This window comes from Malus sylvestris, chromosome 1 (assembly GCF_916048215.2).
Source record: "Malus sylvestris chromosome 1, drMalSylv7.2, whole genome shotgun sequence".
In the NCBI taxonomy this organism is placed as follows: domain Eukaryota; kingdom Viridiplantae; phylum Streptophyta; class Magnoliopsida; order Rosales; family Rosaceae; genus Malus; species Malus sylvestris.
The window spans coordinates 7,832,573-7,841,096 of NC_062260.1; the positions used below are offsets into that span (position 1 = coordinate 7,832,573).

General features: G+C 39.1%; 1 long non-coding RNA gene across 1 annotated transcript; it reads right to left on the reverse strand.

Annotated features, from left to right (window-relative positions):
- Positions 1-7,415: 7,415 nt before the first annotated feature.
- LOC126582326 (uncharacterized) lies at positions 7,416-8,226 on the reverse strand. The gene is made up of 2 exons (XR_007609472.1): positions 7,784-8,226; positions 7,416-7,613 (listed from the first exon to the last, which is right to left on the reverse strand). It is a non-coding gene; the product is annotated as an uncharacterized LOC126582326 (long non-coding RNA).
- Positions 8,227-8,524: the final 298 nt, after the last annotated feature.

An 8,524-nucleotide genomic window follows, 5' to 3' on the forward strand; every position in this document is an offset into this window, starting at 1 on the left:
TTTTCGATCTTTTTGTCGTTTCATAGTGAGAATGGTGTAATTACTCTTACCGCCTACTCTGCTAATCTTGTACGGATCTTCCCAGATGGAATCCATCTTTTTTGAGCTTTTTCTATAGGCAGTGATGAAGGTTTTTCTTAAGACTAGATTTTCGGGCTAGAACTGCCGGATCTTGGCCCTTTTGTTGTAGCTGGAAAGGAGCTGCTGCAGGTACGCTGTGATGCGGGTGATGGTCTGCTTGCGCTTCTCCTCTACCATCTAAGCTTGTGGCTATCTCCTTACTATTATGCTCAATGCTTGGTAATAGAGCGGTGATACTTGGCTTGATGACATTGGGATGAATGACTGCTTCTGAGCCAAATACCAAATAGAAAGGAGTCTCACCGGTTGCTCATCTTTTGGTGGTACGATATGCCCATAGACATCCAGGGAGTTCATATGGCCATTTTCCCTTCTTGTTAGTGAGGGATTTCTTGAGGCAGTTAATGATCATTTTGTTGGATGCTTCAGCCCGCCTATTGCCTTGAGGATATCTTGGAGTGGACATGTGCTACTTGATGCAATGTTTTTGGAAGAACTTCGCCAAATCTTTGCCCATGAATTGTGGACTGTTGTCGGTGACAATGGATTAAGGGATGCCAAATCGACAAATGATGTTCTTCCATATGAAACGCTTTATGTCCGTCTGAGTTGTGGTCGTCATGGGCTCTGCTTCTACCCATTTGGTGAAGTAATCGGTTGCCACAATCATCATGCCTTTGCCCTCAGCAGCGGGCAACATTGGCCCTACTAGGTCGATTGCCCACCGCATAAACGGCCAAGGACTCGTCTGTGGGTGTAGCTCGCTGGCAAGCAGTGATGGTACCAGCTTGTAGCATTGGTAGTGGTCGCACATTTGCACTAACTCTTTAGTGTCTTAATGCATGGTAAGCCAGTAGTAGCCTCTGTCAAGAGCCATCTGCACTAATGATTGGCCTTCGAAATGATTTTCACAAACGCCTTTGTGGATTAAGCTTAGAACCTTTAGGTCATCAAGGGGCGCTAGGCAACGGAGATGTGGTCCAGTGTCGGATCTTCAGACGAGAGTGTCGTTCCAATATTTGGAGTTTTCTAGACTCCAATATTTTCATGGGGAGTGTGCTATTGACCAGGTAGTCTATAATGGAATCTTGCCAGTTTGGAGTTGTACTAACCTGTGACACCTCGGCTGCTGGCTCCACCTCTATGCTTGGCTTATCTAGATACGTCCACGTGAGCATTATCTGCCTGTGGAACTTAAGTAAGGGTGTAACTCTAAAACGCCCAAAATAGTCTGGCTAGTAATTAGCTGGGAATCAGAATGAATTGCAAGCTTTTTCACCGCCAAGTCTTTTGCCATTCAGAGGCCTGCTAGTAGGGCCTCGTACTCTGTTTCGTTGTTGGATGCTTTGAGGCCTAGAATGATCGTCTGCTCAGGCATTGAACCGTCTGGGGTGAAAAAGATCACGCTTGTTCTCGAACCTTTGTAGTTGGATGCACCATTGACATGCAAATGCTAGAAGTCTCCATTGGGTGGAACAGGCGCAGCTAGGGTGTGCTCGGCTATCTTAGGGGCATCGTTGGGCCGCTCTGTTGCGTCACTTAAGCTAGGCGTGAAGGTGCAGTAGGGAGTCGTAGAGTCGTCATTGGGTCGCCTTGTTACGTCTTGAATGTGTGGTAGGGAGCCGTGGAGATAGGGCCATGTTACACGTATCAGGAGATGCTCAACTTTCGGTATTGGGCCATTCTAAAGTTGAATTATGGAGCATGGGTTGGCTAGGGCCGTGTGACACATAGCAGAAGGTGGTGTTCGACTGCCGGTACATGTTGCTCCTATGTAAAATCTTGTGGGGCAATAAGGACAAAACTTGTTTCCGAGTGTGTCCTTCTAGTGTTTATCTGCCCTTGGCGAGCCTTTTGGGCTTAGTTGTTGCATTCGTAAATTTTTTTTGCATCCACTAGTGTTTACATCTTTATCGTCGAGCTTCTAGATTAGGCAGAATAGTGTGTCACGAGGATGACTGCATGCGTCTGAAGGTAAAACTTGAGCTTCCGGGTTGCAACTACTACCGCCAAAGTTAGCTTTTGAATTTCTGGTAGCATTGAGGAGAGCTTTTGAACTGTAGAATACAGGTAGTTGGGCCCCCAACTCTTCTCGTATGATGGTAGAGCTTATTACTGCTTCCGATATCATCAAACATGCGAATAGATCTTCCATTGCTTTCGGTTTGGATAGTAGAGAGGTGATGTCAGGTTCTTTTTCAAGTCCTTCCATCTTTATTGGCGAGCCTTGTCCCAAAGTGCATGTTTCTCTATCAGACCGAATGAGTTTGCCAGAGTTAGATCTTTTTTTATGATCAATTTTTCGAACAGCAGGTGGTCTGCTAGAAGTCCTTTTTGGAAGGCTGCTCTACCTGCTCGATCTCATCCGTGAAGGGTGACCTGCTAATATTGGTCATGTCCTGTTGTAGTGCCTTATTTGTGACCCCGTTGTGTTGGAAATTGCGCAATTACTTAGTCAAGAGTCTCTCTACTTCTTCATAAATTTGCCTTTGTTGGGAGTAGTAGAGCTCTCGGCTGCCCCCAGTCATGACCTACTGGTTTAGGCTGCTTTTCCATGTATTCGGCTCGTCTAATGTATGTGGTACGTTCCTAGTAGACGAGCAAATTTCTCGTAGGTTTCCAATTGAACTTAAGCCAGATTGAGTGACTGCTTCTCTTCGTCCGTTGTGCTGCCTACTCCGATGTGAGGTAAAGAATGCTCTTTATGGGCTTAGCCACGAATAAACACTTCGCTTGGAAGGTTGCTCATGTTGACTATCAGACTGTGACCCCAAACGTGAATGTATGCTCGTCTGTGGGCCTAGTCAAGAGTGTACACTCCTCCGCGCATTAAAACGAGAGTATACGTTATCTCGAGGGCCTAGTCGGGAGTGTACTCTACCGGAACGCTCGGTTCATGGCTAGTCGAGTGGCTGATTGCCGGGATGCTGCTGGAGAGGTTTTTCGTTTGCCTTTATCCTACTTCGGGACACCTCGTCTGGGCACGTTGCATCTCGGTACATTGCAAGAGCTGATTCACCAAGGTCGTCTGCTGTGCGAGGGCGCTCGTCTACTTTACGACTTGTCGGGACAAGTGTTGTTCGTCATTCGAATTGGAAGAGCTTGGAAGGAATATGCCTCCTTGAGCAATGGAATGGTGGTAGACTCCGGGCTCGATATTTGAGTTGGGAAATGTCAAATCTATAGAAAAATATGGTGAAAATGCTCTCGGTTAAATCATTAGCCCAAAAATTTGGAGCCGAGACGGTTGAACTAACCTTGGATTGATTTGGGCTGCTTGGAAGGCCACAAGAGCAAGATGGGCCACAAGAATAGGCTACTCAACGGGAGCAGGCTGGGCCACAGGAGTGGGCTGATCAACGTGTGGTGCACGTGGGTGTGAGGCTAAGGCTTGCAACTCATTGGGCGTGGAAACATGACTTGGGCCGTGGCCTTGGTGCCTTGAGCCTTGGATGGCACAGCTTAGGTTTGCTTAAATCGCACAGCTCGGGCCGTGGTGGTGACTATGGACCTCGCAGCGAGTGGCTACTGCGATGGCCATCGCGGTGGTTCCCGTGGTGGAAACTCGTGGTGGTGGTGCAGCTTGGGCCGTGGTGGTGACACTATGTTTAGGAGGTTACCTTATGGATAAGATATGATGAGGGATGGATGAAATAGGTTATAAATAAATACCTATTTGGGCACTTTTGACTTGATTGAGGGATGATTGTTCACTGCTCGCGCATAGGAATTCTGGTATGCCTTAAGGGTAATTTTGTCCTTTTAACCCAAAAATCTACTTGTCGCCTCTTGATTATTTTTGGCTCCATAGTAGTGTTTTTTATTTTTTTTTATTTTCTGTTTTTTTTTTATATTCAATAGTGTTCTTCCATTTACCTTGCACTGGAAAAATACAACATTTGTTCTTACATAGTACCTCTCAGGTTTGAGGTTTATTACAATCTCATATAACATCTTTAAAACATTTCACTTTTATACCTCACGTATTATTTTATTTCAAAATAATATCTCCGTTAGATTTTCCATCCATTGGTCTGTTAAATGCTGACGTGGCGGCCATAGTTGTGCCACGTGGCTGCCAAATATGTGTCATGTGGAAAAAAATAAATTTTTATTCATTTTAAATATTATAATATTTACTCAGCAATAAAAATTAAAAAAAATTTGAAAAAAAGGATTCATCCATTTTCTCTTTGTCAACTAGGAAAGATACCCAAAAAAAATATTCTTTTTGTTATTTTTTTTTCTGGTTTCTTTGTCGACTAGGAAAGAAACTAAACCCCGTTTCTTCCTCCCTCATCCCATCATCGGCACCTTTATCATTTTCCAGTGCTCCTCCACCTTTATCTTTTTCTCGTTTCTTCCTCCCCCATCCCTTAAGCAGTCCGCGACCGAGGACCCAAACTCTCCCTCCCTCCTCCTTTCTCTCTCATCTCTTTCACTGCAATTTTTTGAATTTTTATCTCCCTCTCTCTCACTACAATTGCATATCCGTTTGATGGTGGAGCTCATCGAGATCAGAGGAAAAGAGGGAAAGGGGAAGTGTCCAAGATGTTAGGTGGGGGATTGCGCGGAGGTGGGTTTCAATTTGGGTTTTCTTGTTTTTTTTTTCTTTTTTTTTTGTTTAAAGGGTAAATTATTATAATATTTAAAATGAATAAAAAAAATTATCACGCGGCACACATTTGGCAACCACGTGGCACAACTGTTGCAGCCACGTCATTATTTAACAGACCAATGGATGGAAAATCTAACAGATGAATTATTTTGAAATAAAATAGCATGTGAAGTATAAAAGTGAAATGTTTTAAAGATGTTGTATGGGGTTGTATCCATACACCATCTTATAAAAAGGTAACATAGAAAATACTATATATAAAAAAAAAGGTTGATGAAGGGAAATACACTTAATAAATCAGGTTATAATTGTTCAAGTTTTTAGTCTCCTGTTACACCTCCAAAACCAATTACTGTTCATGGGTACCAATTTCCACTGGTAAATGACCCTTCAAAATTTTAATTGTTTACCGGCGGACTATTTGTTTGCTACTAATTAAATGAAGTATACATCAAATAAAGAACTTTAATGAAAAAGGTTTGGACCAAAATTATTAAATGCCATCGGGTAACTTAGCAAGTATTGTGTGAGTTACTTGTTAAGTAATAAAAGCAAAAAGTAGAAGAAGAGGTAATAATAAATCATTTGTTAAGTAGAAAAAGTCAGAAGATTAGAATCATATGTTAAGTAGAAAAAGTCAGAAGATTAGAAGAAAAGGCAATTATAAATCATATTAAATTGAAATGGTGCACTGCATCAAATACCGAAGAGTTAAGAATCAGATATAAAGACACCAGAGTGCTTATTAGATACTGTTATTGGAATGTTATGTGTATTGTAAGACGAGAGCATTGCAGTATGTACTTTGATTTATCTTCATGGTCGCAATCTTTAATTTGTCATGGCCTATAATATATAGTTGTGCATGTAAAGTTGTAAAGTTGAACCCACTTCTATAGATTGACACATACGTAAAGCAGCTATATTTTAATATGATTGTTTGGTAGAGCCATTTTTTGGATATTTAATACCATATAATTTTATCCACTCTGGTTATTTTGCTGTAGTATAAGAAATAGTGTGGATTATTTTGGTTTAGTTTTAGAAATAATATGAGTTATTTTGGTTCAGTTTCAAAAATAGTGTGTGTTATTTTGGTTCAATTTCAGAAATAGTGTGTGTTATTTTGATTCAGTTTTAGAAATAATGTGGATTATTTTGCTGTAGTTTCAGAAATAATGTAGATTATTTTGATGTAGTTTCAGAAATAATATGATTATTTTGGTTCAATTTCAGAAATAGTGTAAGTTATTTTGTTGTAGTTCCAAAAATAGTGTGGGTTATTTTGGTTCCGTTTTAGAAATAGTGTGGTTTATTTTGCTGTAGTTCTAGAAATAGTGTGAATTATTTTACTGTAGTTCGAGAAATAGCGTGGGTTATTATGGTTTAGTTTTAGAAATAATGTGGGTTATTTTCTTTCTGTTTTAGAAATAGTATTAGTTATTTTGGTTCATTTTCAGAAATAGTGTGAGTGCTGTAGTTCCCTAAATAGTGTGAGTTGTTTTTGTTTTATATCAAAAATATGGTAGGTTATTTTAGTTCTGTTTCAAAAATAGAAGTCACTGTTTAGGTTCGTAATTTCTCTTTCCTCAATTATGTTTGGATACCGAGTGAATGTATGAAGTGTTTGATTGGGTATAAAACATGCAAAGATCCGAGAAGGCTTCAATGTTTTGATGGAGTGTAATCAGAGAAAGGCTCGTTTGATGAAGGAATTCTAAGATGTGAAAACTATATCAGAGAAATGGTGAAATCAAATAATCTGTTCTTTTAAATAATAATTAAAAATTACTTTGTTTTCAGAGTTGCATTTTACGAAATTTGTGCCAAATGTTATGAAAAATTCAATTTAGCAAAATTGGACCGTTAATGTCACAGATTTTATTTATTTTTATATAAAAAATGGATAAAGATGAATCTGAAACAATTCTGCACCATTAAAATTAGATTCCTAAACAATTGGCGTTGGAAGTAATAAATTCTTAGTCGATTGATAGATTCCGTTCTCTAACTCTGGCAACCCGGCTTTTGGTTGCAACGAACCTGGGGATTGCTCAGGTATTTTTGAATTTTCATTGTGTTATTTATATTGATTTTTTGAATTTTCTGGATTTTCTTACAATTTATCGTTTTATCTTAGGCTTTTCACAATTTGAAATTTAAAAACTTGGGAAAATAAAAATAGAAAAAAATTAAATGAAAAACCTGGGGATTACTTGACCTTTTTCACGCAAACAAGGAAGAAAATATCGGTAATATCGGAAATATCGGTAGTCCGAAAACACGGAAATATCGATGGAAATATCGGTAAAATATCGATATCGATAAAAATTACATGGAAACTACGGAAATTGTAAGAAAAACTTGGAAATTTTTAATGAAACTTTGTAGGATGTTTATTTAGTCAATTATCTATTAGTTTATCACAAAAAATTGGAAGGAAATGCATTGCATGATGGATTTAACTTATTTAAGTTGATTATATAGCGAGCTGGCAAACATTGTGAGTGTAGAAAATATGTAGTAATTAATGAAAGAAGTTTAAACACACCATAATCATTTATATATAATTAATTAGTACAATATTTGGAGGTTTTATTTAGGATATTAAAAAAAAAAAGGGAAGTGAATAAAATGATGAAGAATAATGTGCCGAATTTGACACTTTAAATTTCTTACACATAAGAATAAGACTAAACTTTAATTTGGATGCCGATTATGTTTTTTCAAGTTTATATAAAGTAAAAGAATTGAATTTTGGAAACCAGGAGTGTGTCAATTGAATTTTGGCCGGCGTGCAAGGTATCAATCTCTTCGTCTCGTCGAGTAGTACAACTTTCCTTTTTGTTTCACTCAATTTCGTTGAGTATTGAAAAAGTTATACTCATTTGAATCTTACCCAGTTTCCGGCGACCTCAGTGGCTTTCGAGGAAATTTCCGGCCAAACCACAATGAGTCAGACGTCGTGTAAGGTACCATTCTCTTCGTCTCTTCGAGGGCTACAAATTTCCTTTTCGTTTCACTCAATTTCGTTGCGTATTGAAAAAGTTATACTCATTTGAATCTTACCCAATTTCCGGCGACCTCAGTGGCTTTCGAGGCAATTTCCGGCCAAACCACGGCGAGTTGGCCGGCGTGCAAGGTATCAATCTCTTCGTCTCGTCGAGTAGTACAACTTTTCTTTTTGTTTCACTCAATTTCGTTGAGTATTAAAAAAGTTATACTCATTTGAATCTTACCCAGTTTCCGGCGATCTCAGTGACTTTCGAGGCATTTTCCGGCCAAACCACGACGATTCAGAGGTCGTGTGAGGTACCATTCTCTTCGTCTCTTCGAGGACTGCAACTTTCGTTTTTGTCTTGCTTGATTTCGTTGAGTTTTGACAAAGTTATGGCCGTTTAAAGTGGGTGTAAATTTTCGGCCGAAATTCTGATTTTCTTCCTTGAGTGACTGAGTCCCACATCGCCCAGCGAGGGCAGTGAGCAAGCCAAAATTGCCTATAAAAGGCACATTCACCTCCTCAGAAAGCTTGTTGGCCCTCTGGGCTTTGATCAAGTGTAGTATGTTGAGATTTCTCGACATATTAAGTATTTTTGAATATTTTATTACGATATTTTCGATAATTTTAAAAATATCGCGATAATATCGCGATATTTTGACGAAAATTATTTGAATAGTTAAAAAAATATCGGATCTTGAAAAAAACGATAATATCGCCGATATTATCGATTTTTTATTCCTTGCACGCAAAAGCCCCCCAAAGAGATTTGGCCTAAGAGTAATTGTGGAATATGGGTCCCACAAATAAAATAATTAAAAAACAAA